Here is a 23917-nt window from a genome sequence, read left to right on the forward strand (position 1 = left end):
TTTCTTTCTTTCTTTCTTTCTTTCTTTCTTTCTTTCTTTCTTTCTTTCTTTCTTTCTTTCTTTCTTTCTTTCGGCTAGGCAATGGGATTAAGTGACTTGCCCAGGGTCACACAGCTAGAGGAATTTCTTTAGATTTAAAATCAAGTTGGGTCTGTATTCTACTGCTAGGGTAAATGAAGACTGGGGTTGCTTCTCTGTATCCATCTTAATGCCAACCTGAACTACTAAAGGGGAACACTGGAGTATAGTGGAAAGAGTGTTGAATTTTTCCATTTAACTTAGAGTCACAGGATCTGAGTTTGAATCCTAACTCTGTTACTTACTACCTGTTTGATCTTGGGTAAATGACTTAACCTCTCTGAGCCTCCATTTTTTAATCTATAAAATGAAAGGGTTGGACAAAATTGAAATCTTTTCCAGTTTTTTTCTTTTTTTTAGGCAATTGGGGTTAAGTGACTTGCCCAGGGTCACACAACTAGTAAGTGTCAAGTGTTTGGTCTGAGGTTGGATTTGAACTCAGGTCCTCCTGATTTCAGGGCCGGTGCTCTATCCACTGTGCCACCTAGCTGCCCCTCCAGTCCTACATCTATAAGCCCAATAAGGTGAGCTTGATGATTTTTGAAGATGCTCTTTCATTTATGGATGGAAGATGGTAAAATTGCTGACTTGGAAACGGCTCCTCAGTGTTTCTCTGGGCTGTTGCTCTCTTGGCATATGCCTAATGAATCTATACCAGTAAGTTCTTGGCACCTTTTATGAAGAGCTTGGTTATAAAGAGAGTCTAAATGTCTATACTCTTGAATTTTGGTGGCCAAAACATAACAGGGAATCACTCTTGGCAGGTAGAACACTTGTGAATTATGTTGATTGGGTTTATTTTTGTTTGCTAAATGACAGCAAACTAGAACAAGCATAGTGTGTTACATGAAAAGATAATTGTTACTCTTTATGGAAGCCTAGCAAAGATGCTTAAATCACTTCTGTGTCTTTAAAATCGATTGTTCTTTCCCAAAGAATTTCCTTGGCACGTCAGAAAAAAATGCCCTTTAATTTTGGTTTCTTACTATAACCTTGCTGCTTCTAGGCTTTTTGTAAGCAACCATAAGAGACTTAAAAATGTACCTGTTCTTTTCATAATATAGAATTCAAGGACTTCCAAGGTTGCAAGAATTTGGTTTCATAGCAAAGTAATATTTGTCTCTTCACATAGTTGTTGTCATTTTTTGTTGTTTTTAAGGGAGTGCCCATTGAATGATAGTCACTTCTGTACTTAGGCAAGAATGACAGTGAACTTGGACTTGGCTAAAAAGAATTAGGATGTTTCACTACTTCTCTGATATCCTTTTGTGGGTCTTCAAAACTTATGCAACCCACATGAATATGATCTTAAAGAAAAAAATTCTCTTTAGGAGAAAATCCATTTTCAAGCAATGAGAAGTTAGCTTTTTTATCCATTGGGGAAATGCTGACCAACAAAGGAAAACATGGATAGGCTCCTGAAGACAAAGTTTTATATGCCAACTGTGTTTTAGGGAAGTGGGATTGCTTTGTCTTCTGTTAAAGGTCTATCATTTTTGAATTTACTTTTGAATTATCTAAGGTTAGTTGTCTCAGTTGGTTGTAGCATCTTGCTAATGATAGTGAGGTGTTGTTGTTGTTGTTCAATCATTTCAGTTGTGTCCACCTGACTCTTCTTGACCCCATTTGATATTTTCTTGACAGAGGTATTGGAGTGTTTTGCCATTTCCTTCTCCAGCTCATTTTACAGATGAGGATCTGAGGCAAACAGGGTGAAGTGACTTGCCAGCATCACACAACTAGTAAGTATCTGAAGTCAGATTTGAACTCATAAAGATCAATCTTCCTGATTCCAGGCCCAGCACTGTATCACTGTGCCATTTAACTGAGGTATAGATCCTAAATCTTGGAAACATCAAGGAGATGAGCCAGTGTCACTGGATCTCAGAGTCCCTGGGGTAAGTAAGGTATAAAGAGACTGGGAAGGCAGGAAGGGGCGGGGTTGGGAAGGGCTTCGAACATCAAACTGAGGATTTTACATTTGATCGTGGAGGTGATAGGGAACTAATTGAATTTACCAAAGAGGTGTGTGTGTGTGTGTGTGTGTGTGTGTGTGTGTGTGTGTGTGTGTGTGTGTGATATGGTCAGACCTGTACCTTAGGAAGATCTCTTTGGCAGCTGAGTGGATGGCAGACTAAAGTGGAGAAAGACTTGAGGCAGGCAGCCCAACCAGCAGACAATTGCAGTAGTTCTGGTGTGGGGTGCTGAGGGCCTGCAACAGAGTGGTGGCAATATCAGAGGAGAGAAGGAGGCATATTTGAGAGGTGTTACAAAGGTAAAATTGACAAGACTTGGCAATAGATTGGATACAGGATGTGAGAGCATGGTAAGTGGAGGTTGACACAAAGGTTGTCATCCTGGAGGACTGAATGTCAATGCCTTTGACAGTAATAGATAAGTTCAGAAGTGGTGAGATCTTTCTTGGAAAGGGGAAGGAAATAAGCATTTATTAAACACCTACTACATGCTTGGCACTGTGCTAAGTGCTGTCTCAGTTGTTCCTCATAAAATCCTGAGATAGTTGCTATTATGATCCCCATTTTACAGTTGAGGAAACTGAGGTACACAGGTTAAGTGACTTGTCTAGGGTCCCACAGTTAATAAGTGTCTGAGATTGGATTTGAAATCAGGTTTTCCTAATTCCAGTTCCAGGGCTCTATCCATTCTACCACCTAGCTGTCTTAAAGATAATGCGAGTTTCTGACTTATTGAGTTGAAAATATGTATAAAATACCCAGTTTGAGATGTCTAATAGGCAGTTGGTTATGCAAATCTGGAGATAAAGGAGAAAGGTTTGTAGATTTGAGAATCAACATAATGATGACAATTTAATCCATAGTTTCTGATGAGAGCACAATGTGAAATAGTAAAGAGGGAGAAGAGAAAAGGCCCCAGGGCAGAATCTTGAGTGATAACCACTGTAAGTACTTGTGACTTGGATGAAGATTTAGCAAAGGAGACAGAGAAGGAATGGTTAAATGGGTAGGAGGAGAACCAGGAGAGAGAAGTGTCATGAAAACCTAGAGATAAGACAGTATTAAAGTAAAGAGGGTGATTGACAATGACAAAGGCTGAGGGAGGGTCAAAAAGAATGAGGACAGGAAAAAGGCAGTTGGATTTGGCAATTAAAATCATTAAGTGACTTTAGAGAGAGTGATTTCAGTTGAATAATGAGGTTGGAAACCAGACCACAGAATTAAGAAGAGAGTGAGAAGGAAGGAACTGGAGGCTCTAATTGAAATAGTATTTTCAAGGAGTCTAGCCACAAAAGAAAGGAGGGATGTGGGATGACAACTAGTGGAGATGAGTGGATTAAAGGAGGATTTTTCAAAGATAGGAAGATATGGACATGTTTGTAGGCAGTAGTGATGCAGCCAGAAGACAGGAAGAGACTGAATATTAGCAAGATGTTGGGAATGATAGAGGGAGGCAATCTGCTGGTGGAGAAGGGGTGGAATGAAATCATTTGTCCATAAAAGTGGTTTTGCCTTGACAAGAAGAAGGGCCACCTCTTCATGTGAGAAATGAAGGAGGGTTATTTTGAGGGAAGTCATCTGAGTAATGTGAGATGAGGAAGGTGGGGGGATAAAGAGGGAGCCTTCCATGATTACCTTCAATTTTTTCATTGAAATGTGAAGCAAGATTTTTTACTGGGAGGGTGGGGGAAAAGAATGGCCGCAGAAGGCTTAAGGAGGGATGAAAATGTTTGGTAAATCTGTTATGTGGAGAAGGATATTGACTCAATTGAGAATATATAAAAAGATTACCTTGCCTCACTGAGGCAAGTGAAATCATGGAATATATATTTGTAGTGGACCCAGTCAATACAGTTTTTAAGAAAAATATTCTCCAGCACTTTCTGATACACATTCTAATAGAATGAAGGCAGGAAATGGTGGGAGTAATTCAAGGTGGAAGCATGGGAAGACTAGATTAATGATAGGATAAAAGGCAAGAGACTTGAGAGAAGAGAAAAAATGTAGAATTGAACTGGTTCACCAAAGGGTGAATTAGGGAAAGGAAGGAGAGTGTAGCTAGTGTAGGTGTAATGACCTGAAAAAGAACTGAGGGGTGGAGGGACTGGAGGTTGCAGTGAGGATGAAGTGAAAATTTTACCATGTTATTCCTCTACTCAAGAAGCTCCCATGACTCCATATTTTCTCCAGGACCCATTTTAAAATTATCTGTTTGGCTTTTAAAATTCTTTACAACCTAATCCCTACTTACTTTTCCAATTTTTATACCTTGATTCCCTCCACAGACCCTATGATTGATCCCATGATATAATCCTTTTTATTTTTCCTTACACTCAACACTCCCCATCCCAGTATTTTTACCTACTATCTTCCATGCCTGGAATTTTTATCCTTCCCTTTCTATGACTGGTTCCCCTTAATGCTAGTGCCTTTCCTCTAAGATTGTCTCCAATTTACTACATATGTATATTATATACATATATGTGTGTATCTATCTATCCATATCTATCTATCTATCTTGTATATACTTGGTGTTTTCATGTTCATTAGAATATGAGCTCCTTGAGAGCAGGAATTGTTTTTGTCTTTGTATGTGCTCTACTTAGCACAGTGTTTGACAGATAAGTGCTTAATAAATGTTTGTTGACTTGACTTGACAAGACAAATACCAAAATGTTGCATGTAGAAACCTGAGAGAAATGAGTCTATCATATTCTTAGACCTTCTGATTGGTCAGGGACCAGTGAATCTAAAATTTGGCTTTGAAAAGCAAACTCTAAAAAGTCTTCATCAGAAACATGAGCAAGATATTATTGCCATCAATTCATATTTTGATTGTGGGTCAGGTACTCTGCAAGATGTAGATGTAGAATCCAAGGATTCTGTCCAAATGACCAAACCAAAAGCAAATCTATGAGAAGAGATTTAAAAAAAAAATCATGGGAACAGAAAGTGGAGACAGTAATACTGTAGGTTCTCATTGGTGTTTATATTTTTGGGGCTGAGGAATTTGCCTTTTGGAAGATGTACAGAGCAGAGGTTCTTAACATTTTCTGCATCATCGACCCCTTTAGCTGTATTGGTGAAGCTTATAGATCCTTTCTCTGAATGTTTTTAAATGCATAAACTAAAATACATAGGATTACAAAGAAAGCTAATTATCATAAAATAGAGCAAGCAAAATAAAAAAAATAAGTTCATGGACATCTGGTTGAGAAACTTTGACTTAGGAGTTTCTCTAAGTCATCATCAATATGTCTGCTCAATATCCTCTGCTTAATATTTGTATTGGAAAGCAAACAACACACTACAAAGATTTAAAGTACTCATATATGGAGACTCAAATTCTAGTTTCTACTGCCCTTAATATGTCATCTCCTTCCCCACAGTGGATCTAACTCACTGAAATGTGAAGGTGAATGAGGCTGAGGGGGCATCTTCTAGTAAAATTCCAGGGACTATAGGTATTGTTTCTAACCAGAAAAAATTAAATTGGAACCTTCCAAGCTAAACTGTACTTTGGATTGTAAATTCATTTGGTGAAAAAGCTGGGGGAAAGAAGAGCCCTCCCAAGGTGTTGTGGTGTGCTCCAAGTTCCCAGAGGCATGCAGTAAAGGGATTTCCATTTGAGGGAAATTCTAAGTGACACAACTAAGGTGTTCCATGGCAGAAATTAAGGAACAATTTTTTTAGCAAGTCAGCCTTGACAGATACAAGTTTAGATCTCACGCAGGGTAAAAATCTTTCTTATGCAGCCACCCCTACCAGCCTGTCCACCAAAATGTGCTGGAAAACATTTAGCCTTATGGTTTCACATTTTATTTATGAACTCAGCAAGATTGGCCTCTTTTTGAAAAAAAAAAAAACCTTCCTAAAGGTCTAGAAATGTCAGCTGGTTGTATAATTCCACAAACACCAAGGATACTATGAAAGATAAAAGTTTAAAAAGAGGGAGACTCCTGCATCCCTTCTATTCAAATTGTTTTGGCTTATTCTCAAGCATCTGACCAGCAATTTACTGCACTGTGTACTGGATCATAGCATACTCCTTTTTAAAGAGTCTCAGTTTCAACTGACTGAGTATCAAGGTCTTAATCCTACAAGAAAGTACATTCATGATAGCCCAACTAGAATAGGGTCACTTCCTCTCTTTTGATACAAAAATGAAAGGTATATGAAGGTTAAAAAAAAAAAGGCAGGTTTTACCCTCTGTTATTCAACTGCTATGTATTGAAATCAACAGAGCTGGTGACTTTTGCAAGCAGGTTTCATGTAATATTTATGCAAGCTGCACATGACCTTGGATGAAAACAAGGGTGAGGAGAAATGGCGTTCTGACTAGTCGACAAAAGTGATTCTCTCTTTTTGCCAGATGTTACTCACTCAGGTCAGATTTGTTGTCATCATTGCCGTTATTGTTGCTGTTGTTTTTCTGAGCAGGAGAGGTCTCTTTGCATCAAAGGTGGGCTCTGGGGAAGGATTATATTTTTATTTGGAAACAATACTGCTTCATGGGATCATGCCTTTAGAGTTGAAAGAACCTTGGAGACCAATCTGTTACAATCCTCTCCTTTTACAATAGGGAAATTGAGGTACAGTGAGATCTAGGGACTTCCCAACATTACACAGGTAGTAAATTGAAGGGCTGGGATTTGCACTGAGGTCCTCTAAGTCCAAATGCAGCTTCCTTTCCACTCTTTTCTTTCTGGTGCCAATTTTTAGTAAATTTTATTCTTTAGGATGAGAATTGCATTTCCACTGGTTTACAGTACTGATAAAGTATGATGTTCACTTCTCTCCCTCTACACACATTTTATTCAGAGTGCCCAGATTTACACAGTAGCTTAAATGTTACTTTTAAACTGCTACTACCTTGGCTATAAATTTGAGTCCTTCAAGTTTTGGAAAGCTGTGTGGAATGTTCTTTCTCCTGGTGTTTAGTTGACCTCTTCAGTGGTGGGTCTGGAAGAAGCACTTTCAGATGGGGCTGCTCTACCTTCTGGGAAGCCACCAGTCATGCCTCCTGACATGCCCCCTGCACTTCTGCTACAGCTTAGTATTGATGGGGTTGCAGACCTCTAACTTTTTCTGTTGATGCTCAGATTCTTGCTTTTCAGCAGTCTGGTTCTTATTCTGTCAGCTGATTATTTCATTACATTTGTCAATGTTCTTCTATTTGTCTTCATCACCAATTTTGCCTTGGAGTTTCTCATTTTCTATGGTAGCTTTCATGTTGAAAGCATAAGATTCACGAGAATTCTTGGAAGACACCTTGTCTCTGTGCTTCTTATCTTCAGCTTTGTATTTTTCAGCTTCCTGGACTATACATTCAGTGTGTTCTTTACTCAGAGACAACCTTTGTCATTGATGATGGTGATATTCCCCTTGCCTGTTCTCTTATCCACTGCAGAAACATTGAGGATGCATTTGCATCAATGTCGAATGTTAATTCAATCTGAGGAACACCCTTGGGGGAAGGAGAGGGGTGTCTTGTGAGCTCAAACTTGCCTTTGTCATTGCTGTCTCACCTTCACAAACCTGAATAAGCACACCAGGCTGGTTATCTGAGTAGGGAGTAAAGGTCTGCATCAGCTTGTTGGGATGGTGGTATTGTGTTTGATGAGAACTGTCATAATTCCACCAGCAGTTTCAATTCCAAGGGAAAGAGGAATGATGTCCAACAGTAGTAAGTCTCGCACATAACTCAGATTTACTTCCAGACAAGATAGCAGCCTGCACAGTTGCACCACAGGCAAAGCCTCACCAGGATTGACACTGTTGTTGAGTTCCTTGCCATTGAAAAAGTCCTGTAGAAGCTTTTGGATTTTAGGGATCTGAGTGGAGTCATCCACCAAGATGATGTCATGACTCTGTGATTTATCTATCTTGACATCTCTTAGGACCTCTCCCACAGGGTCCAATGTGCCATGGAAGAGGTCAGCATTCAGTTCTTCAAAATGGGCATGGGTGATGGAGGTATAGAAATCTATACCTTCATAGAGGGAGTTAATCTCAATGGCCTGGGTACTTCACAAGTGGTGTGCAGAAGGCAGATAGCACCTTCATTCTCACTGTTGTCTGTCTTGTGCTTTTGCTTGAACTCAGCAATGAAATGGTTGACCATGAAGTTATCAAAGTCTTTCCCACCGAAGTAGGTATCCCCAGCTGTGGAACTGACTTCAAAGATGCCATCTTCAATGGTAAGAGGAAAGACATTGAAAGTACCAGCTCTAAGGTAAAAAATCAACACATTTCTCTCAGCACTAACCTTTTTGTGGAAGCAAGCCATTAGCAATAATGGCAGCAGTTGGTTCATTGATGATTCAAAGCACATGAGACCAGCATCTTTGGTGGCCTGATGCTGGGAATCATAGAAGTAGGCTGGTATTATGATGACAGCATTTGTTACAACCTTCTCAAGGTGAGCTTCAGCAATTTCTTTCATGTTGGTCAAGACCATAGAAGATACTTCTTCTGTGTAAAAACTTTTGGTTTCCCCTTTGTATTCTACTAGGATCTTAGGCCTGCCTACATCATTCACCATTATGAAAGGCCAATACTTCATGTCTGATTGTACAACTGCACCATCAAATCTGTGACCAATCAGACATTTGGCATCAAAGACTGTGTTGGTGGGGTTCATTGCAACTTGATTCTTTGCAGCATCACCTATGAAGCATTTTGTGTCAATGCAGGTGACATAATTTGAGGTAATCCTGTCTCTTTGGTCACTAGCAATGATCTCCACTTTCTCATGTTAAAAGATTCTCACACAGGAATAAGTGGTGCCAAGATCAGTGCCCACTGTGGGGCACTGGCATTGGTTTCTGGGGTGTTGAGGATTATAGCTGACCACTGAAGAGTAAGAAGAGCTATTGCTGCATTGGGTAAAACCTTTCTAGCTCTTTTCTCTTCATTATGGGCCTAGAGGAAATTTCTTGAAATAAGCAAGAGTAAATGTTATTTTCAGTGTCCTGGTAAGAAAATACTCTCTCTCTCTCTCTCTCTCTCTCACACACACACACACACACAACTGTATCCTTTTGCCATTACCAGAGCTGATTCTTGGTAGAGACAGAAGCAGATGGCAAGGAGTCAGAAGAGTGTGTAGTAATGATGCCTCTGAGAGGCTGTGATTTGACTGGTATGTGTGATAAATACATTCACCCTCATTCAACTTTGTAGCTCACAATAAACATTATGTAGAAATTGTGGGCTTTGAATTTCCTTGTGGCAGCTAAATGGTTCAGTGGATAGAACACTGGGCCTTTGGGTGAAGAGTTTGACACTTCTGGTCTAATCTATTACCCTCATTTTACAAATTAGGAAACTGGGGTCCAGAGAAGTTCCATTTCTTGTACACAGATAATAAATGGAGAACTGAATTTTGGACAGAGGTCTGCTGATTTTCAATAGTCTAGTTATATAGAATGGCTAAATGCAATGTTGGCTGGTTATAGAGAAAAATAAGAGGAGTAAGCTTCTTTCTTGACTATATCTACCCTTTACACATGGCCCTCCTAGGCATCCCACGAATTATTCTATGAGTTCTCTTTATCTTACAAAGTGTAGGAGAAATTGCCAGAGAAATGACAAATGAGTCCTAGTATTTTTCTGATATTTTTAGAGTAAAACATCAATCAATCAAAAACATTTTTTAAGTGCCACCTATGTGCCAGGCACTATGTAGGCCCTACAGATAAAGACAAAGAATGAAACAGTTCTTACTCTCAAGGAACTTACAAAAGAGATACATATTTGTTTGCTTTGGATGGATTTAGAACTGGGGATTTTTTTTGTGCAGTTCAGATTCAGTCAAAGGGCTGCACTTGAGGACCTGGGGGGCCATATGTGGCCTTGAGGCCTCAGGTTCCCCATCCCCGACTTAGAAGTTTTGACAGGGTTTGCCAAAATGTATGTCTCAAGATGCATTCGATATTTTCTTAGCTCTAAAGAATTTATGTGAATATGGAAGCAAGATTTTCTGAACACCAGTATACTTAATCATTTTTGTGGGGGTGTGGTAGGAAGGAGATGGAAGGCTGGTCTCCCAACAGTTATTTGCTTTGCTACCCATGGATGGTTTCCTTGTATCCCTGGCAGCGCATTTCTATTATATAACAAATAAGCATATAGTGTTATAAAACTTAAATAGTGATTGATTTAGCAGGGTATATTAGTGTATATTGTACTAGGGCAGCTGTTTAAATTCTACCGTATAGAAATGGTGAGATCATAGTTAATGTGGTGAACATGGCTCACCACCCTTCCTTCCATGTGTTTTTATGTTCCCACACCATCAGTGACTCTTGTCCTGAAATTCCTACTGACAGTTTATTACCTCCTTCTGCAACAAAAGTCCAATCATTACTATGTACCTTCAGTTTTAGGGGCATCTCATCTCACTGCCAACTTTTTTGTCTCATCCTAATAGCACAATGCTGGGCACATAGCTTAATAAATGCTTGTTTGCTTTGCCATGCCTCAACCTTTTATAAATAAATACCACTTTTTAATGTTAGCCCCAGCTCTCCTCAATTCAAAAGGTGTCTTACTAACTGGGATTCATTATGTACCAATATTTTCTGTCCTTTGTTTGTTGTAGCTACTTGTGAGCACTTCCTCTTTGGTTTAATATTACTGTGTGTGTATGGGGTGTTCAGGGAGAACTAGCACCTTTGATGTGAGGGGTTGCCAAGCTTTTTTCAGGGCTGCTCATCCACCTTTGTCACCCAATTCTCCCCTGTGGCTCCAAGAAGCTGTAGTGTGTGCAGTGGCCATATGCCAGTAAAATCATCTTGGCAGACAGGTTAAACCACCTTGAGGGTAACTAACAGGCCACAAACTCATTTGTAAGTTAGTGGGATGTCTACTTCATGCCTGTAAAGACTTCCCCCAATGGAATGAACAGATGAGAACAAATTATTCCCAAGTCCATGAAGGTGACTGACGTAGGCTCTGTGGTGTACTTAGAGCTTGGTCAGACATCGAAGAAGCCAAGGTCATCCATTGCATCCTGGGCTATTGTTAGATGTCTTGATTTTTGTCTTGCTACTGGATTCTGATGAGGAAGAGAAAGTGAGGCTGATAACTTTGGGCTATTCTGCCTCACGTAAATCCAATTCACACAAGAGTTAAGACATCACCCCATGATGTCATTGGTTCTCTATGAAAATGAAGGATGAACGACAAACAGCAGCAACTGAACACAATACCATACCATCTCAACATATATCATCATATTTAATCTTCAATCACAGCCTTAGGTCACACAGGCTTTATCCTTTGGATCTGGCTTCTAATCATTGTGATGTTAGAACCACTGAATTTCAAGTTTAGGGCCCTGTTTTTGCTACTTAATATTTTGCAAAATCTTCGACAAGTTATTTTACCCCTTAAGTGTCAGTTTCCTTGTCTATAGAAGACAAGCTCCTTAAAATGAGATATTTTGTTTTTATTTTTTATTTGTAGCACCCAAGTTACCACCCTCTCACCCTTTGGGCTCCCAGAATACCAGAATCAAGGTACTTTGGAGTACATATCCATTCAATGGTACATATCCATTCAATGAGGACATAGCTTTTTTTTTTTTAAATGAAACAGCATAGTGAAAAAAATAGCAACAGAACATTTCCCCATTAACATGGGGCACATTGAAATCCAAAGTCATATGCCTCTGTCTGCTTCAGCTTCTTCAACTGTAAAATGGGGGTAATAATTACACCTACCTCACAGGGTTGTTGTGAGGATCAAATGAGATATTTGTAAATACTTAACATAGTGCTTGGTACACAGTAGGTTTTTAATAAATGCTTATTCCTTTTCCCTTCCTCCCAGGTCCCTTATCACCATCAGTGGGAAGAGTGAGTTGGCATACAAAGATATCATACATTAGGAGCTCATGTCAGTGGCCTATGGAAACAGGGGACATGTGTGGAGGTCCAACTAATGTTACTGATAATGGCGGGCTGCCTATGCCTTCTGGTAATGTTATTTTACTATTCTCTCTTAGCTTAATTCCTGCTATACAATGATTTCTCCTGGGCCTACACCTGGGTTTATTGTTTATTTTTTTCTCTCCCTCTGGCTCTCTCCTGAGATTCTCTGTTTTTTGTTGGTCATCTTGTTCAGCTGGTGTCATGGTCTCTGTTGGACTTGACAGACATCTCAGCTCCAGACTTCGTTGTTTTTTTGGGGGAAATTTTTTAATATATTTTAAATAAATACAAAATGACAAAAAAAACCATTGCCATGTACATAGCAGAGCATGAGAGGATTCAATATAAAACAATAAATTTCCATTTCAAGAAAACCTATGTAATAAATACTACACATTGTTTTCAAAGCCACCCAGCTTTTCTTTGTTTCCTTGTAGGTTTTCTTTTGGTCTCTGCTGTGTACTTTTTACTTTGTTTTTTTCCTCACTCCCACTCCTCCCCCCAAAGAAGGCTACAATTAAATGTGGATAGGTATATGTATATCTATCTATATCTATCTATCTATCTATCTATCTATCTATCTATCTATCTATCTATCTATATACACATACACTCTCTATCTCTTTCCCTCCCTCCCTCTCTCTCTCTCTCTCTTTTTCTAATATCTATCTATCTATCTATATACATAGATATATATATAGAGAGAGAGGGGGAGAGAGAGAGAGATCTATAAAGATACACTAATATACACATACACACTCATACACATATATGTAAGACTGTACTATGCTTATTTAAACTTGTCATCTCTTTCTCTGAAGGTGGATAGCATTTTATTTCATAAGTCCAAGTCTTTCCATGTTTTTCTAAATCAACCAGCTCATCATTTCCTATACCACAGCAGGATTCCAACCCAATTAGATCTATCTGAGAGATTGTCTATGAAAGTTTTCCCCCAATTCTCTGCATTTCTTCTATTCTTGGCTACATAGGTTTTATTTATACAAGAAAATTTTAATTTAAAATAACCAAAATTATCCATTTTATACTTCAACAATGCTGTCACCTTACAATATAGTTTAAAGTTTGATACTGCTGGATCTGCTTCGTTTATATCTTTTTCCCATGGTTTATTTGAAGCTCCTGACCTTTTGTTCTTCCAAATGAACTTTATTGTTATTTTTCCTAACTCAGTAAGATAATTTTTTAGAAATTTAATTGGGATGGCATTGAATAAATAGATTAGTTAGGTAAAATTGTCATTTAAAGAATTATATTGGCTTTATCTACCCGTGAACTATAAGTATTACTTCAATTATTTAGATGTGACTTTATGTGAATAAAAATGTTTTATGTTTATTTTCATATAGTTTCTGTGTCTGTTTTGGGAGGTATGCTCTTGGATATTTTATGCTGTCTAGTTATTTTAAATGGTCTCAAACAATATTGAATAATATTGCTGACATTGTAGTTTCCCTATTTTTCTCTTTTGATTAAATCTATTTCAGCTTTAACTTAGTGTGAGAACATGATTATTACCACTGCTTTTTTTTTACATAAAAAATTCTACTCTTGTCTTTTATTTTGTCTTTGTGTGTATCTCTCATTTAATAGTGTTTTCTGAAAGCCACAAATTGTCAAATTCAAAATTTTAAGCTGCTATCCATTTCCATTTTATGGGTAAATTCATCCCATTCACATTCTAAGCTCTAATTACTTGTATATTTTCCTCCTTTCTATTTTTCCTCATTATCCTTCTCATATGTTTACCCTATTCTTCCTCACTCCTTTACTTTATTTCTACCTACTACCTTGCCCTCTTATTCCTTAACCTATCCATCCCTCCGAGTCCCTCCCTTATCTTCTCCCTCCTGCTCTATCTCCTTGCCTCTTATTTCTTTCTGAATTTAGAAGACTTTTATACTTTTCTAGATACATATATGTTGTTCCTTTTTTAAACCATTCCCAATGAGAGTAAGGTTGCAACACTATCTCCCCCCAGCCCCCGACTAGCTTCTTCTGTATCAATTTTTCCTTTTATGCCTCATTTGTATGAGCATGTCACTCCTTTTTATCTCTCCCTACATAGTTTTATTTTTTTTAAGAATCACCCCATCATACTCAGCTCAGCCCAAGCCTTTCTTTCAAACTACCCCAAAATGATAACAGTCATAAAAGTACTGATTTTTTTTATATATAAAAAATAAACAATTTGACCTTATTGAGTCCCTTATAAGTGTTCTTTAATGTTTACCTCATATTTCTCCTGGATCTTATATGTTGAATTTTCCATTAAATTATGCTGTTTTTGTCACAAAAACCTGAAAGCTTTTAGTTCATTAAATGTCCATTTTTAAAAATTCAGGATTATATTTAACTTTGCTGGGTAAGTTACCCTTGATCATAGCTCAGCTCTTTTACTCAGTAAAATACAGTCTTTCAAGACTTATGGTTCTTCAGCATAGTAGCTGCTAGGTCTTGTGCAATCCTTATTGTAGCTCCATGATATTTAAACTGTTTCTTTTTCTTGTTGCTTCCAATATCGTCTTCTTAATGTGGAAACTTTGAAACTTGGCTATCATATTCTTGTAAGTTTTCCTCCTGGGATCTCTTTGGGGTGGTAATTGGTAGATTTTTTCTATTTCTGCTTTGCCTTCTAGAACTTCAAGGCAATTTTCCTTGATAATTTCTTGTAATATTCTATCAAGATTCTTTCTTTTTGTTGTAATTTTTAGGTGGTTTGTCTATTCTTATATATTTCTCCTTGATCTGTTCTCCAGATCAGTTGTTTTTCTGATGAGATTTTTCACATTTTCTTCTATATTTTTCAATCTTTTGATTTTGTTTTATTATTTCTTGATGTTTTAAAATATTGTTAGCTTCCTTCTGGCCAATTCTAGTTTTCAAGGAATTATTTTCTTCCTTAAGTTTTTGATTATTTCAAGTTGGTTGACTTTCTTTTCATGATTTTCTTGGATTGCTCTTCTTTTCCCCTAATTTTTCCTTGATTTCTCTTATTTGATTTTAAAAGTTCTTTTAAGTTCTTCCAAGAGCTCTTTTTGTGCTTGTGAACATTTCACATTTTTCATTGAAAAAGGAATGGCTTTTTTTTTTTAGCTCCATTATTTTTCTTTGAATATGAACCCAGATCTTCTTTATCCCATAGTAACAATCTATGGTTGGGTTCTTTCTCCTTTGCTTACTTATTTTTATTTTTATTTGGTTTTATGTGTGTTTTTTTTTTTAGGAGCTATTAATATAATCAAGTTCTAATCCCAAGTTATAGGGAATGATGTCCCAAGCCTCAGATCCATCTTAATGTTATTTTCTGAGGTCTGCCCCAGGGCCCAACCTTGTGGTCTCCTCTTTACTTCTAAGCCATGGCTAGGGTTGCCAGCCATGCTGTCCCACAACTGATCGTGCTCCCTGCCATCCCACAGGTGGCTGAAAACTAGAGCTGTCCTCTTGGCTCTGGAACTGAAAACAGGGACTTTGCTCTCCTGCAAGTGCCCACAGCTAGCAGGGTCTCCACTACTGCACTCACCAGAAGTATGCTAGTTCCTTTTCCCTAGTGGCCACAGCCCAGGAAGCATCTGGTCAGCACAGTTGTGCGTGGCATCCCTTAACAGTGGAAGGTCCTTCAATCTTCTCTTACTCAACCAGCCTATCACCCACACTGTCTAGGAGATGAATATTTTCTGAGACTGAGGCTGCCTTCCAACCCAGTTGCCCCCAGGACTTGCTGTTTGTTGATTCTGCATAGTCTCCCTAGAGGTATTTGCACTTCACTCTGGTCAAACCTCAGTCCCTGAAGGTTGTCTTTCCTGGGGTCTTATCAGATTGTCTTTGGAGGACAATTGCTTTATCCTGACTTTTGTCTATTACAGCTGCTCTACTTTCCCTCTGAGGTGTTGTGCTTTCCCTCTGATATGCTGTTCTGTCTTTTTTTTTTTGTGGAGGAAATTTGGAGAACCAAAAGTTTTCTGACATGCTGCACCATCTTCCCAGAATCCTCTTCCAGCTTCAGACTTAAAGAGTTTCATAACTACAACTGTTTTTCCCTAATAGAGGTAAATTGACAGTTCTTTAGTTATAGTCAGATCACATCCAGTAGGGTGGCAAAGAACTGGAAACTAAGACAGTACCCATTGATTGGGTGAATAGCTGAACAAATGATGGTTTATAAATGAGAAGTCAAAAAAGTCTAATATTCATGCAGCTGGGTAGAAAATGAGGTGTCAAGGGAGATAGCATGCTTCATGAGTGGTATTTTAGAATCATGAGTGGTCGCTATACTTATCAGAGTTCTTAAGTCTTTCAGAGTTTGTCTTTACATTATAAGAATTATTCTCCTGGTCTTTCAAAAGCCAGGCAGAAGGCCCCCATTCTAGGACTAAAGTCAGGCAAAAGGCCCCATTCTAAAACTTTCTTCCTAACCTCTATATCTAGGGTAGATCCTTTTTTTCTTTAAAAAATAATTTTAAAAATTCTGAGCACAATCAACAACAAATAAAATGAACATTTCTACATACAAAATAGAACAAAACAAAGAATTGCATATGAAATGGAATTTGTATTATGTACAGTTTGCTTTTCCTTTAAAGTATATAATAATTCAACCTATTACCATCAAAGCTGACATGCCAGTTTGTGTTTCTGTCTTTTAAAAAAATCTTTCCACCTCATTTCTTTATTTTACTCTCTTTATTAAAGGTAGAGCAGAATTTTCAGCTTGGTTGCAGTTCAACTGGCAGGAATAATCTCCACTTATCATTTAAAATTTTTTTGTTAGGGACCATTTTTTTTTAAGTTTCACAAAATTCAAAGACCAAAAAAGGGAAGTCCTTTGAAAGCAAGATTCTCATTCTAGCATTTTATAACACAGAGCTCAACTTTTATAATTTATCATATCATAGGATACCATTTTGGCTCCATCTCAAAATATGAAATATGTAACATTTTCATATCACTTCCATTCTAGTTAAATACATAATCATTCATCAATTTTTTTCTATTCATTGATTACCAGTAACATTTATTCTGTTTGAAGAGCCATATGTTTCTGTCTTTCCTCCTGTTATCTTCTCTGCATATAAAAATGCTTTAATGACCCTTTAATTTTTCTTTTTGTGACTCCATCAACTCCTTTCTTCCTCCCATCTTCAGCTCATTGAAAAAAGAAAAACATACCCCTTGTAAGAAATATGTGTAGTCAAAGAAAAAAATTCCCCTATCATTTATGTATAAAAATGTATTTCATTCTGCATCTTGAGTTCCTTATCTTTCTTTCAGGATGCTTCAACAACAGTCCTCTACTATGGTGTGGTTCATTGAATTGATCAGAGATCTTAAGTCATTTGAAATTATTTTTCCTTACAATATTACTCTTATTGTATAAATTGTCCATCTCACTTCACTCTGTATCAGTTCATGCAAGTCTTCCCAGGTTTCTTTGAATCCAACCCTTTTCTAATTTTTTATGGCATAATAATATTTATTTTTTTAAAACAAATTTTAATTTATGTCTTCTGTTTCTTATATAATCATAGTTATCCCAAGCATCTCTCCTTTTCCCCCTTTCAGAGAGCTCTTCCATATAACAAATAGATGAAAAAAAGGGTCAACAGTTTTGTAAAGGAATTCTTTACGTATCTTGGATATTTATTTATCAGAGAAATACTGTTAATTTTTTTCTCTGGCTAATTGTTTCCATTTTAATCTTAATTATATTGCTTTTGTTGTACAAAACCTCTTAGTTTTTATTTTTTTAATACTATTTTAGTTTTTCCCCCAACTATATATCAAGATAATTTTTAGCATTCATTTTTACAAGATTTTGAATTTCAAAATTTTCTCTGTCCATCCCTTCCCTCCCCTCTTCCTAAAATTAAACATATACAATTATGTAAACACATTTCCATGTTAGTCACAGATGTGAAAGAAGCTGATCAAAAGAAAAGCAAAGGTAACAATTTTGATCTTTGACAAATTAAAAACAAAAATAGACCTAATTAAAAGAGTTAATGGAGGAAATGATATATTGCTAAAAGGTACCATAGGCAATGAAGCAATATCTATATTAAACATATATGCACCACATGTGGTATAGCATACAAATTCTTTTTTTCAATTAAAATTTTTTTTTTGTTTTCTTTTAAGCACCCAAATTCTTAAAGAAATTAAGTGAGCTACAGGAAGAAATAGACAGCAAAATTATACAAGTGGGGGAACCTCAACTGACCCCTCTCAGAACTTGATAAATCCAACCAAAAAATAAACAAGAAAGAAACTAAGAAGGTAAATAGAGTATTAGAAAAGTTAGATATGACAGACCTTTGGAGAAAACTGAATGGGAGCAGAAAGGAATATACTTTTTTCTCAGTAGCACATCACACCTGCACAAAAAATGATTATGTATTAGGCCATAAAGACCTTAAAATCAAATGTAGAAAGGCTGAAATATCAAATGTATTCTTTTCAGATCATAATGCAATAAAATTACATTCAACAAAGGGCAGTGGAAAGATAGATTAAAACTTAATTGGAAACTAAATAATCTAATCCTAAAGAATAAGGGAGTCAAAGAACAAATCATAGAAACAACCAGTAATTTCATTAAAGAGAATGAGAACAATGAGACAATATACCAAAATTTATGGGATGCAGTCAAAGTAGTACTTAGGGGAAAATTTATTTCTATAAATTCTTACATCAATGAAATAGAGAAAGAACAGATCAATGAATTGGGCATACAACTAAAGAAACTAGAAAAAGAATAAATTAAAAATCTCCAATTGAGCACTGAATTGGAAATCCTGAAAATCAAAGATGAGATTAATAAGACTGAAAGTAAAAAAAAAGCTATTGAGCTAAAAAATAAAAGTAGGATCTGGTTTTATGAAAAAATCAATAAGATAGATAAGCAGTATCAACAACATTGTGTGATGATCAACTATGAATGACTTAACTCTTCTCAGCCACACAATGATCCAAGACAAATACAAAGGACTCATGAAGGAAAATGCTATCCACATCCAGATAAAGAACTGATGGACTCTGAATGCAAATCTAAGTATATTTTTTCACTTAATTTATTTTTTTGTGTTTTTTTTTCCCTTGAAGTATTAAACTTAATTTTCCTGGGTAAGTGATCCTTGGTTGTAGTCCTAACTCCTTTGCCTTCTGGAATATCATGTTTCATGACCTCTGATCCTTTAATGTTGCACCTGCTAAGTACTGTGTAATCCCAATTGTGGCTCCCTGATATTTGAATTGTTTCCTTCTGGCCACTTGCAATATCTTTTCCTTGACCTGTTAATTCTGAAATTTGGCTATAATATCCCTTGGAGTTTTTATTTTGGGATATCTTTCCTGAAGTGATCAGTGAATTCTTTCAATGCCTATTTTGCCCTCTGTTTCCAGGATATCAGGGCAGTTTTCCTTGATAATTTCTTGAAAGATGCTGTACAGGTCTTCCTTTTGATTATGGCTTTCAAGTAGTCCAATGATTCTGACATTCCTCTCCTGGCTTTATTTTCCAGCCCATTTGTTTTTCGAATTAGTTCTTTTACATTTTCTTCTTCTTTTCATTCTTTTGAATTTGTTTCATTGATTCTTGATGTCTCATACAGTCATTAGGTTCTACTTGCCCAAGTCTATCTTTTGAGGTATTATTTTCCTCAATAAGCTTTTGTACTCCCTTTTCCATTTGGCCATTGTACTTTTTAAGCAACTGTTTTCTTTTTCGAAGCTGTTGGCTCTTTTTCATAATTCTCTTGCATCACTCTCATTTCTTTTCCCAATTTTTCTTATACCTCTCTTATTTGATTTTTAAGTTCCTTTTGGAGCTCTTCCATGAATTCTTCCTGGGCTTGAGACCACTTCCCATTTTTCTTTGGGGTTTTGCCCATAGGTATTTTGACATTATTGTCCTCTTCTGAGTTTGTGCCTTGATCTTCTCAGTCACCACAATAACTTTCAATGGCCAGATTTTTTGTTGTTTTTTTGCTCATCTCTTTTGGCCTTTTTCCTTTCTTTTAAATTTGAGCTCTGCTCTGGGGGTAAAGGGGTCACTGTCTTAGGCTTCTTGTGCCCAGAGTTGCAGGCCCTGGATATTTACCTGGTGCTGCACTGATGTTGCCCCGAGGCCCATGGGGGACCTTAATGTCAGGTGCTGCACTGAGAGGGTGAGGTTGGCAGTGGTGGTTAGCAGAGGCCATAGGGGACTGGTAGCTTATCTGGTGCTGAGCCAGGGTACCAGTGCTGGTGTCTGACATGTGTTGAGGCCAGTGGGATGTTCCTGCATTGGCTTCTCCCTGTTTCCTGAGCTACACTGAAGCATGTGGCAGTTCCGGGGTTGATGCCTACCTGTTTGCCTGGGGCTACACTGAAGCAAATGGTAGGGCCTGGCACTGATGGCTTCCTATTTGTCTGGCTATGCTGGGTTATATGTGTGGTCCAGGAGCTAGTGTCTATCCATTTGCTTAGGCATCTATAGGGTTGGTGTCTACTAGTTTGCCCAGGGCTAAGCTGAAGCACATAGCAACTCCTGTTGTTGGTGTTTGCCTGTTCCATTTACTAGAGCTCAGGATCTCCCACTGGTTTGCTAAAACAAGACTTGCTGCTGGCTTGCTAGGATGCTTCTTGTCCTGGACTGTGCTCACCCAAGTGAGACAGACCTTTCCTCCCAACCTTCCAAGTTTCTTGGGCTAAAAGATTGTTTCACCCTGTCTTTTTACTGGTTTTGCTATTCCAAGATTCTTTTCAGGGCACTATTTTATGGTTGTTTGGAGGAGTGAATATAGGAGAATTATGGTGATTTCCTGCTTACTTTGCCATCTTGGCTCCTGGAAGTTGCAAAACCTTTTAAATTCAATGTGCTGCTGCAGTTCAGTCTTTGCAGTGAAGTCTGACTCTGTAACCCATGTTGGGTTTTCTTGGCAAAGATATTGGAGTGGTTTGACATTTCCTTCTCTGGCTCATTTTATGGATGAGGAACTGAAGCCAACAGTTTTAAGTGACTTTCCCAGGGTCACACAGCTAGTAGGGGTCACATTTGAACACCTAACGATGAGTCTTCCTAATTCCAAGCCCAGTTCTCTATCCACTGTACTACCTACCTGCCCTTTTAATTTTATGAAATAATTGTCAATTTTATCTTCTGTGATCCTCTCTATCCTGTATTTGGTCATGAACTTTTTTTTCCCATTCACAGTAACAAAACACATTTCCTTCCTTCTTCCTCTAATTTGTTTATAACATGACTTTTTATATCTGTCATGCATACATTTGGAGCTCAACTTCATCTATGGTTTAAGATATTTGTCTTTACCTAATTTCTGCCAAATTGATTTCCAGTTTCCCAAGAAGTTTTTGTTGAATAAGGAGTGCCCAACAGTAGGCATCTTTAGGTTAATTGAAAACTTCGCTACTATATTTGTATGCTTATGTATTTTGTGTATCTAGTCTGTTCTGCTGATTAACCTCTCTGTTTTTATTCAATCCTAATAGTTTTGGCAATTACTATTTTGTAGTATAATTGGAGATTTGCCATTACTAGGCTCCTTTTCTTCCTACTCTTCTTCATTTTTCCCCTTGAGATTTTTCCCACTTTGTTTCTCCATATTCAACTTTTGGATAGCTCCAATTGCTAAAATATTTAAAAATTATGTCAAACTGAAGTCTGTTTCCTTTCAACTTTCAGCCATTGCTTCTAGTTTTGCTATTTTGAGCCAAGAAGAAGAAGAAATTGAATTCCATTTCTATATGATGTTCATTCAGATACTTGAAGACAGTTCTTTTACCCTAACTAAGCCTTCTCCTTCCTAACCTAAACACACCCAGTTCCTTGTATTATTTGCATGACATGAACTTCATGGTTCTTGTCACTCCTCTCTGGACATGTTGCACTTCATAGTATCCTTCCTAAAATGTGGTACCTGGAAGTGACCACAATAATCTCACCTTCCTCAGAAGGTTATAATAATAATAATAAAAAGAGATAGCCCATGTAAGGTATTTTGTAATCCTTAAATATTTAAATATTGTTGTTATGATCATTATAATTATTAGTCCAGACGTGGTCTTAGCAAGGCAAAGTACTGGAGGATTATTAACCATCTTTGTGTGAGGAAATGAAGGACTGCATTAGAATGGTAGCAGTGTCAGAGGAAAGAAGATGATGTATATGAGAAATGTTATGAAAGGTAGAGGCTACAGGAAATGATAACTTATAGCCATTAATGGAAGAAAGTATATAGTAGAGGCCCTAGGGATCTGTGGTCAGCCCTATGCTGCTTCATATTTTTATCAATAATTTAAATAAAGGCAGAGATTTCATGTTTATCAGATTTGCAGATGACATAAAGCTGGGAAAGATACCTAACACTTTAGGTGATAAAACCAGAATCCATAAAGACCTCAACAGGCCAGAAAGCTGGATCATATCTAATAAGATAAATATACTAAAAATAAATGTAAAGCCTTCAATTTTGCTTAAAAAAATTCAACTTAGCAAGTACATTATGGAGGAAGACTCCCTAGAAAGCAGTTTGTATGAAAAAGAGCTGTGGATTTAAGTAGTTTGCAGGTCAGACCATAAAACAATTAAAAGGCCAATGCAACATTTTGCCTAATTCTAAGAAGCATAGGGTTTAGGACTCAAGAAGGCATATCCTCTCCCATCCCCAAGACGTCTCTTCATCAAACTCTATAGTGTCAGTTTTTTCAACTGATCCTTATGTGGCATTATCTTGAGGCCCTTCATCAGCCTGGTTGTCTTCTTCTGGACACTCAGAAAATAGTTTTCTCTGATAACTTGTAGAGATGCAAGGGGCTTCCTTAGATATTTTGCTTTATCTTCTAACATGTTCATATGTAGTTGTTACTTGGCACTGGTGGGAACAAAAATGTTGTTTGTTCTTTGCAAGTTATTGCAAAGTATTCCTGCCCTTCATACTTGCTGGGAGTAAGAAACTCAGACCCTTAACATTCTTGCTCATAGCCTTTGTATATGACTTCTATGACATACTTTGGCAAATTGCTTCAGTTATGCTAGGGACTCCTTAATGAAGCTTTATTTCTTTCTATCAGGCTTCCTGCCTTTTCTTGTGATATGAAAAGTGTGCTTTCCAATCCATCTCACTGTCATTCAGCTGACTGCTACATGCCAGAACTTCCTATGTTCCTTTAAGAGCTCCAGAATACTAGATGTAATATTTGTTCATGAATGGGTGGAGCCTTAGAGGCCATATTCTGCCTCTCCTCTCAACATGATCTGAGGCCTTTGTAAGTCACTTTTCCTTCCTCAGTTTCTTTGGTGAAGTTGGTAGTATGAAAATGTATATCTAGCATTTGTAATGATAGCTTGCGTTTATCTGGTACTGTGTGCCAGGTACTGTGTTAAGCACTTTACAAATATTACCTTATTGGATCTGTGTCATGCATCTGCTTCACCTAAGACATACATAATGTACTTTGAAAATAAAAAGCTAATAAGATAAATGTTAAATGTTTTCATTTGATTCTTGAAGTGGGAAAAATGAGATTTGTTGTTGTTGGAAGTCATGAGCTGGATATTGGTATTAGCTGTCATGGCAGCAGAAGAACACAAGATAGACTAGGAAGAAGATGGTATGTGTGTGTGTGTGTGTGTGTGTGTGTGTGTGTGTGTGTGTGTGTCCTTGTGCACACATGGGGTATTGACAGAATTATCTAATCAGGTCTTCTGGTATGGATGTTGCTATTTATAGTTTATTGTTCTTAAACAACCACTATGTAATTTATTGAATTATCTTTATGTATTTTCCCTGCATAGTCCTTCATCATGAGGTTAAACAACCAGACCATTGTTCCTGTTTGAGTGTAACTAACAAAAGTGACTGGGAATTCAACTCTCAGACCTCTTCTGTGGGGTTGGTCATGTAT

At 37.4% G+C, this 23917-nt stretch overlaps 1 pseudogene; it reads right to left on the reverse strand.

The window, feature by feature from the left end:
• Window positions 1-6991: 6991 nt before the first annotated feature.
• Window positions 6992-9104, reverse strand: LOC114022844 (annotated as a pseudogene).
• Between the last annotated feature and the right edge of the window lie 14813 nt (window positions 9105-23917).

This window comes from Vombatus ursinus, unplaced genomic scaffold (assembly GCF_900497805.2).
Source record: "Vombatus ursinus unplaced genomic scaffold, bare-nosed wombat genome assembly UNPS02014813.1, whole genome shotgun sequence".
In the NCBI taxonomy this organism is placed as follows: Eukaryota; Metazoa; Chordata; class Mammalia; order Diprotodontia; family Vombatidae; genus Vombatus; species Vombatus ursinus.